The sequence below is a fragment of the Tenrec ecaudatus genome, chromosome 10, assembly GCF_050624435.1.
Source record: "Tenrec ecaudatus isolate mTenEca1 chromosome 10, mTenEca1.hap1, whole genome shotgun sequence".
In the NCBI taxonomy this organism is placed as follows: domain Eukaryota; kingdom Metazoa; phylum Chordata; class Mammalia; order Afrosoricida; family Tenrecidae; genus Tenrec; species Tenrec ecaudatus.
Genome location: NC_134539.1, coordinates 48,831,704 through 48,840,247, shown reverse-complemented (window position 1 = coordinate 48,840,247; position 8,544 = coordinate 48,831,704). Strand labels below are relative to the sequence as shown.

At 39.2% G+C, this 8,544-nt stretch overlaps 1 pseudogene; it reads left to right on the top strand.

Annotated features, from left to right (window-relative positions):
- Positions 1-7,408: 7,408 nt before the first annotated feature.
- LOC142457933 (ADP/ATP translocase 2 pseudogene) lies at positions 7,409-8,260 on the top strand (annotated as a pseudogene).
- The last annotated feature ends 284 nt before the right edge of the window (positions 8,261-8,544 follow it).

Sequence of the window (8,544 nt, the reverse complement as noted above, 5' to 3'; positions counted from 1 at the left end):
GAAACAACAAATGGGGTGGTTTTATTTCAGGGACTGCAGACTCTACAGCTTTAAAAACATTCCATTCCATGTATGCTACGTAGTATAACAGTCAAAGCTGTATCCCACTCTTCCAGAGAGTCCCCCCCCCCAAAAAAAAAAAAAAAAAAAGCTGGCCTATTAGCTATGTCATTTCAACTCATCATCAAGCTAGACTATTCATACAATAATTTAGTTCTACAATATCAATTATAAGGAGATGATAGCTAGTAATTGATAGAGTCATAAAGTCTGACTCTACTTCAGTGTTCTTAACTACTATCATACCTTTTATGGCACTGAGCGTTTAATAGAGGCAATATCATTGGCAAGTGTCTGGTGCCACTGTCCTAAGAAGATTTTTTTTCCTATGCCAGGATATTTTATTTTTTATCATTTTATTGGGGGCTCATACAGCTCTTAGCACAATCCATCCATCCATCCATTGTGTCAAGCACATTTGCATATATATTGCCATCATCATTTTCAAAACATATCCTTACTACTTGGGCCCTTGATATCAGCTTCTCATTTTTTCCCTCCCTCCCTCCCACACCTTCTCTCCCTCAGGAACCCTTGATCACTTATAAATTATTATTTTTTTAATGTCTTACACCAATCGCTGTCTCCCTTCACCCACTTTTCTGTTGTTTGTCCCCCTGGGGGATCGATCATTGTGATTGGTTCCTCTTTTCTCCCCCACCCTCTTGGTATCATTACTCTCATTACTGATCCTGATGGGTTTATGTATCTTGGATTCTGGTCTAGCTGGATTTGTAAGGTAGAATTTGTAAGGTAGAACTGGGAATGATGGTAGTGGGGCAGAAGAAGCACTAAGGAACTAGGAAAGTTGCGTGTCTCGTCGGCGCTATCCTGCAGCGCCTGCTATGCAGGGTCTTTAGCAATTTTCAAGAGGCTCGTTTTTAGTGGTGAACATTCACATTTGAAATACTGAAAGGGTTCTCATGCTCCCAGTTTATGCAATCAATGTTCTAGCTTTCTTGTATTCTTCTCAAGATCTTCTTTATATAAAGTATGCATGTTCATATATTCCCTCCGGTTGCTTACTCTAGATATTGTTCTCTTATTTATATAGTAGATATCTTGAAAATTTCCTTTATTAGATGAAATTTCATTAAAGACTGCTTTTTCTGAACTGCATCTTACAAATATTATCTTTACTTACATTTTATGAATGGGAGAAAATGGAAAACTCTGAAGTCTTGTATGTAATGAATGTTGGCTTGTTATGTGTAGAGGAGTTAATGACATTTGTAACTTTCCTGAAATATACAACTTGTTCAAAATTAAAGTTTAAAAAATCATGATATCTAACCATTGAATAAAATGTATTTAGAAATCTTCAAAACAATTGATGTTGGAAGAGAAATTTGAAACTTTAAAAAATTCTCAGCTACATAAGGAATTACATGCAGTCTTATTTACCTGCTGTCTCTGCTCTGATAGTGGTGATTTTTTCAATGCTATCCGGGTAAAATGTAATGATCTTATTGTAGGTGAGATAATATTTTAGGCGTTTTATGAAATAGCATGATTTTTATTCACATTCTAATTGTAAGTAAATAGTATTAACGAAAAGTAATTATTCACTTTAATGAGTCTGAACTCCAGTTGACCTAGAACTAGAGTTATATAGTCATAGGATGCACTTGGAAAACAATCCTCACTTATACCTAAGTAGCCAGTATAGTTATACCACTATCATGAATAAATTAGTAAAGTTCTAAAGAGATGACCAACAAAATAAAAGTATAAACATCACTAATAACTGTATCATCAACACAATTCAGAGGAATACAGTTTGGTATTTACTATAACAGGAAATGATGCTGGGATTCAGGATTTAGCAGTATGCCAACACTGACAATAACGAGGGCTCAGAGAATGATGGATTATTGTAGGGGACTGAAAGGATACATTTGAAACAAGTGTAACAAAGGTTAGCCAAACTGTTAGTACTGAGGTAAAAATATTCAAACTTATCAAGCAATAATAATATAAGATTTCTATATTTTTTGAAGATTTCTATTTTTAATATTACTTCACTCCCTTTCTATTTTTAATATATCCTTCACTCCCTTTCCTAAATCTTTGTGACTATATATGATGTTCCCTTTTGATGTTTGCAGGATTCTGATTTAATGATAGTAATAAATATAATGAATCAATAAGAGAAAAAGAAATGACAAGTTTTATTATAATAATCAAATTGTAAACATGAAAGCTGCTTTACAGTTGATTGTATATAAGAATATATTGTAGTTTTATAATACAAATCACAGGTAAACATAGGCAATCACTGGAAATATTAAAAATTTATTAATAAGTTCTATCTCTTTCACTGCATTCTGGTTCACCCAGACTTTGAACTGTCAAAATGTCTTTGGAACTGCATGTTACATCCTCAGTGTCACTTCTACCCTTGCTGGTAAGATCTGAAAAGAATAAGAAGAAATTTTATAGTAGCTAAAATTACCACTAAACTCATTTTTTGTGACCTTGTTCAGTGGCATTGTCCTTCTACAGCAGTGGTTCTCAACCTTCCTAATGCTGTGAACTTTTAATGCAGTTCCTCAGACTGTGATGACTACCAACCATAAGTTATTTTCATTGTTACTCCATAACTATAATTTTGCCACTGTTATGAATCGTGCGATCCCTGTGAAATAGTCATTTGACCTGCAAAGGGGTCTCAACCCACATGTTGTGAACCTCTGTTCTAAAATGTTTCACTGCTTTGTTGTAGGTAACTTTTTTCTTTTACCCAATATTTATGAGTTCCTGGATAGTGCAAACGGCTAAGTGCTTGGTTAACTGAAAAGCTAGTTGTTAAAATCTATCCAGAGGTACCTCATAAGAAAGATCTGGTGGTCACTATCTGAAAAGTCACAGCCACTGAAAACCCTGTGGAGTTCAGGTCGAATCTGAAATACATGACATCCCCATGAAGTAGAAATTACTTCATTTAACAACTGTTTGTTGTGGTGTTGGTAGATATTTAGGTATCTGAAGAATATGCAGACTTAAGAATAGGTGAACAGGCATTCTGTGGTGCTCACCTTCCCAACATGATTGCTGAAGACAAAATGTGTGCATAAGCAAATATGGTGAAGAAAGCTGATGGTGCCCAGCTATCAAAAGCTATAGCATCTTGGGTCTTAAAGGTTTGAAGGTAGACAAGCGGCCATCTAGCTGAGAAGCACAAAGCCCACATGGAATAAGCACACCAGCCTGTGCGATCACGAGGTGTTGATGGGATCAGGTATCAGACATCAAAGACCCAGAACAAAAAATCTTATCAATGTGAATGAGTGGCGGTGTGGAATGAAGACCTAAAGTCCATTGGACATCCCCTTACAGAAGGGTCGTGGGGAGGAGACAAGCCAGTCAGGGTGCAGTATAGCACCAAAGAAACATACAACTTTCCTCCAGTTCTTTAACGCTTTCTCCCCCCACTATCATGACCCCAATTCTACCTTACAAATCTGACTAGACCAGAGCATGTACCTGAGAACAGATAAGAGCTTGCAATACAGGGAATCAAGGACAGATAAACCACTCAGGACCAATAATGAGAATAGTGAATTGGGGGTTGGGGGTTGGGTAAGGGTAAGGTGGGGCTAGAAAGGGGGAATCAATCACAATGATCTACATATAACCCCTCCCTAAGGGGATGGACAACAGAAAAGTGGGTGAATGGAGACACATCAGTCGGTGTGAAACATGGGGGAGGGTAATTATAAATCTATAAATTTTGAGGGAGGTAGGGTGGGGGAGAGGGGAAATGAGCTGATAACAAGGGCTCAAATAGAAAATGCTTTGAAAATGATGATGGCAACATATGTACAAATGTGCTTGACACAATGGATGAATGGATGGATTGTGATAAGAACTGAAAGAGCCCCCAATAAAATGATATTTTAAAAAGAAGAAAAATAAAATTAACATCCATCTGATTTAAATGAAAGGCCATGAAAATGAACAGAGAATAATTAAGAATTATTTTTATTTATTTCTATTAATTATTTCCATTAGTAGCCATCTCTATCAGAAGATAGTGAAGTAACTACTAAAGAAAGTTGAATAGATGAGTCTGGTTCTACATTTGGTAATAAGGCACTTCTGATTAAATGACAGAATCAGATTTTATTATTCTGAGTTCATTAGGCATACTACTAAATCAAAAGTTTAAAGTTAGAGCTAATTTTATTTTTCTGAAATGCCACCATCAGAATGGGTGACGAGTACTCCCCTAAATCCACATTCACACAGTGTATTCCCACTACAGCATCTATTTACCATTTCACCATGCTCTCTCACTTTTCCGTGTGATTGCCCATGATCTCTCTCTGTTGGGAATGCCCCTTCTCCCTTAACTGTTTAGCTAACTGCTACTCTTCTTTTAAATCATGAGTTCAGGCAAAATTTCTCTAGAAAGATTTCTTGAGCACTCAGGTGAGTTGAGGAGCATAGATGCCATGCTGGGACTCTTAGATGCAGTCATACATGATCTCTTTTTGTCTACTTGTCTTGGTACTAACTGCAGAAACGTATTGTTGTACCTCATTATATTTTCAGTGCTTAACATAGACTTGGCACATTGCGGATGCTCAGTAAATGTTTATGGAAAAAGGAAAAGGACAAAGAGGAGAGAAAAGAAGAAAGGGAGGAGATAGATGATAAATGTTCATCTCTTGGGATGACTTTTATAGCCTACAGCTTAAAAAAGAGCAAGTGACCTTAAAAGACCTTTCGAAGCTTGTAATTTTAGTCTCTCTTTTAACTTCAGGGTTTTCATCTCTCTGAGCTCTGCATAATGACCCAAGATTCAAAGAGAAGACAGATGACCATTTGGCAGAGCTACCCAGTAGATATTCAGACACATTGATGAATGCCATCCTGTTCGTTCAAGGAGATCGTCATGTCGCTGATGAAAGTGCAAGTGCACTTTGCAATGATATTTTAAACTCACATGTGTTATCATGAAAAAAAGACTGTACTGATTACAGGAGTTCAAAACAAGATAGAATTTTAAAATATGCAGCGAAGTAATTCTGCTAAAAAGGCAATTATCCACCAGAAAGATAAAGTTTAACTTTATTAGGAGGAATTTGAAATATGATAAACCTGTGAGGGGTAGTTTAAAATAAATGCCAAGGGCGCTCTACCCAAGAGTTCAGCAACATCATTCACTGCTACCTTTCCTTGTTCCACATGAAGCTTATGTTCTGCTAGGAGGTGAGACTCAAAAGGGGAAGTTGAAGTAGTTACAGAGTGATGTACTTGAGTCCCAGAGAAATAGTTAAATTCAATTTCTCAAAGAGCTACAGGGGTCTTTTCTTTGAATAAATAGGGCTCACATTGTCCTGCAGTGGTTCCTCAGTGATGCACAATAGAATAATCCTTCAGAAGGACTCAGCGTGAGACTGATTTTGATTTCCTGCTCAGCTATAAAGCTGGGAGATCTTGTAAAGACAACACAACAGGTTTAAAACATAAGTTCCAAACCTTCTATGTCTATGTCCTCAGCACCCCCCGGCAATGAAAAACTTTTGTACTGTAGCCCATCATCCAGGATACAGTTCCAACGCATAGCAACCATATGCGCAACAGATTGCAACACCACCTGTGCCTGCGCCATCCTCACCGTTGTTGCTATCTTTGAATCCATCGTCACAGCCACTGTGTCAGTTCATCGTGCTGACGGTCTTCCTCTCTCCTGCTGCCCCGCACTTTACCTAGCATAATATTTTTCTCCAGGGATGAGTCTCTCCTGATAAGTTGTCCAAAGTATGTAAGATCTTTGAGATCTCACCATCTTTACCTCTAAGGAACATTCTGTGCTTCTTCCAAGAGAGATTTGTTTGTTCTTTTGGCGGTCCATGGTAGTTTCAATATTCTCTGCCAGCACCATAATTCAAATGCATCCATTCTTCTTTGGCCCTCCTTATTCAATGTCCCTCCTTATTCAATGTCCAACTTTCGCATGCATATGAGACAACTGAAAATACCCTGGCATGGGTCAGGCACACCTTAGTCCACAAGGCAACCTCCTTACATCCCAGATGCATCATTTGATCTCTTGACTGCTCCTTCCATCAGCACTGATTGTGGATCCAAGCAAGATAAAATCTTTGCAACCTTTGCTCCATTTCCAGTTGTGAGGATTTTTGTTTTCTTGACATTGAGCTGTAATGCATATTGAAGGCTGGAATCCTTGATGTTCATCAGCAAGTGCTTCAAGTCCTCCGTACTGTCAGCAAGCAAGGTTATGTGATCTGCATATCACAGGTGGTTAATAAGCCTTCCTCCAGTCCCGATACCACATTCTTCTTCATATAACCCAGATTCTGTGATTATTTATTCCGTATACAGATTGAATAAGTATAGTGAGAGCATACAACTCTGATGTACACCTTTCTTGATTTTAAAACATCCAGTATTTCCTTGTTTTGTTCATACAATGGCTTCTTGATCAAAGTGCAGGCTCTGTGAGAACCCTATGAAGTGTTCTAGAATTCCCATTCTTCTCAAGGTTAGCCAGAATTTGTTAGGGCCTACACTAGGCAAATTCCTTTGCCTAGTCAATAAAACACACGTAAACATCTTTCTGGTATTCTCTTCTTTCTGCCAAGATCCATCTGGTACCTGCTGTGATATCCCTTATTTCATATCCTCTTCTGAATCCACCTGAATTCTGGTAGCCCTATCAATATATTGCTGCGACTATTGTTGGATGATCTTCAGCAAAATTTTACTTGTATGTGATATTAATTATATTGCTCGACAATATGCACATGATTTGGTCACCTCTCCTTGGAGAAATATGGGTTTTTTTTTTCAAGTCAGTTGTCCAAATGGCTGCCTTCTAAATTCCTTGGCATAGACAAGTGAGTGCTTCCAATGCTTCATCAACTTCCCTGGATCAGTGTAGTGACCACCCCACCCCTTCCCACTCCCCCTAGGGATCGTTTTATTTCCACTTTGGGAAACATTAGTTTAGAAGAAATGAAGAGTAAGAAGAGTAAGGTTGAATCTAGAGGGTAGTTTTTTACTTTAATTGTTTTTAATTTTTAATTATGTTTAAAATTCTCAAGCCAGTTGAGGAGTTAGAAGATTTATCTATCCATGCAAGTGGCTAAAGTTACCTGGAAGTCATGAAATTGAGAAGTTTAAGGAATTGTTTTCTGAAACTTTCAAATTTTTTCCATTTTCTTTAAACTTCATCTGTGTCCTACTTCCTAACTCTCATAATAAGGCCTCACATCATACTTCACAGGAGGGAAAATGTAATAAGAAATAAATCTCCCCCAGAGCCCTGGAGTCAAAGCTGACTAAATGGTCGCCTGTCGCCTCATTCTCTTCCAACATGACAGATGCTGCTGTGTCCTTTGCCAAGGACTTCTTGGCAGGTGGACCGGCTAAGGCCATCTCCAAGACGGTGGTAGCGCCCATCGAATGGGTCAAGATGCTGCAGGTGCAGCACGCCAGCAAACAAATCACCGCAGATAAGCAGTACAAGGGCATCTTTGACTGCATGGTTCCTACCCCCAAGGAGCAGGGAGTCCTGTCCTTCTGGCGTGGTAACCTGGACAGTGTCATTCTATACTTCCCTGCTCAGGCTCTCAACTTGGCCTTCAAAGATAAATACAAGCAGATTTTCCTGGGTGGTGTGGATAAGAGGACCCAGTCTGGCACTACTTTGCAGGGAACCTGGCATTTGGCGGTGCCGCCGGGCCCACATCTTTGTGCTTTGTGTACCCTTTTGCAGCTGATGTGGGCAACACCGGCGCCGAACGGGAGTTCAAAGGCCTTGGTGACTGCTTGGTTAAAATCACCAAGTCTGATGTGATTAGGGGCCTGTACCAGGGCTTCCATGTGTCTGTGCAGGGGATGATCATCTACCGGGCTGATACCGCAAAGGGAATGCTTCCGGATCCCAAGAACACCCACATCTTGGTCAGCTGGATGATTGCACGGTCCGTCACAGCCGTGGCTGGGTGACTTCCTACCCATTTGACACAGTTTGTCGCCGAATGAGGATGTAGTCGGGGCGCAAAGGACTGATATCATGTACACCGACCCGCCGGACTGCTGGAGGAAGATCGGTGGGGATGAAGGGAGCAAAGCGTTCTTCAAGGGCGCCTGGTCCAATGTGCTCAGAGGCATGGGTGGTGCCTTTGTGCTGGTTTTGTACGACGAAATCAAGAATTATACATAAGTTATTTCCTAGTGGGTTTCCTCCGTGAATGGGCATGTTGTATTATGTAACATGTCTCAAGCATTCTTGGCAGACGGTTGGCTGTCTAGATCAATGGCAACTACCTACTGGTTGAAAATGGGAAGCAATAATATTCATCCGACCAGTTTTCTCTTAAAGTCATTTCCACGATGATCGTGATGATGATGGGACTCAATTCCAGGTTTTATTTCAATCACTCCTAATAAATAAATAAATTTGAAGAAATAAAAAATATATGAAACACACAAAAAAGAAAAGAAATA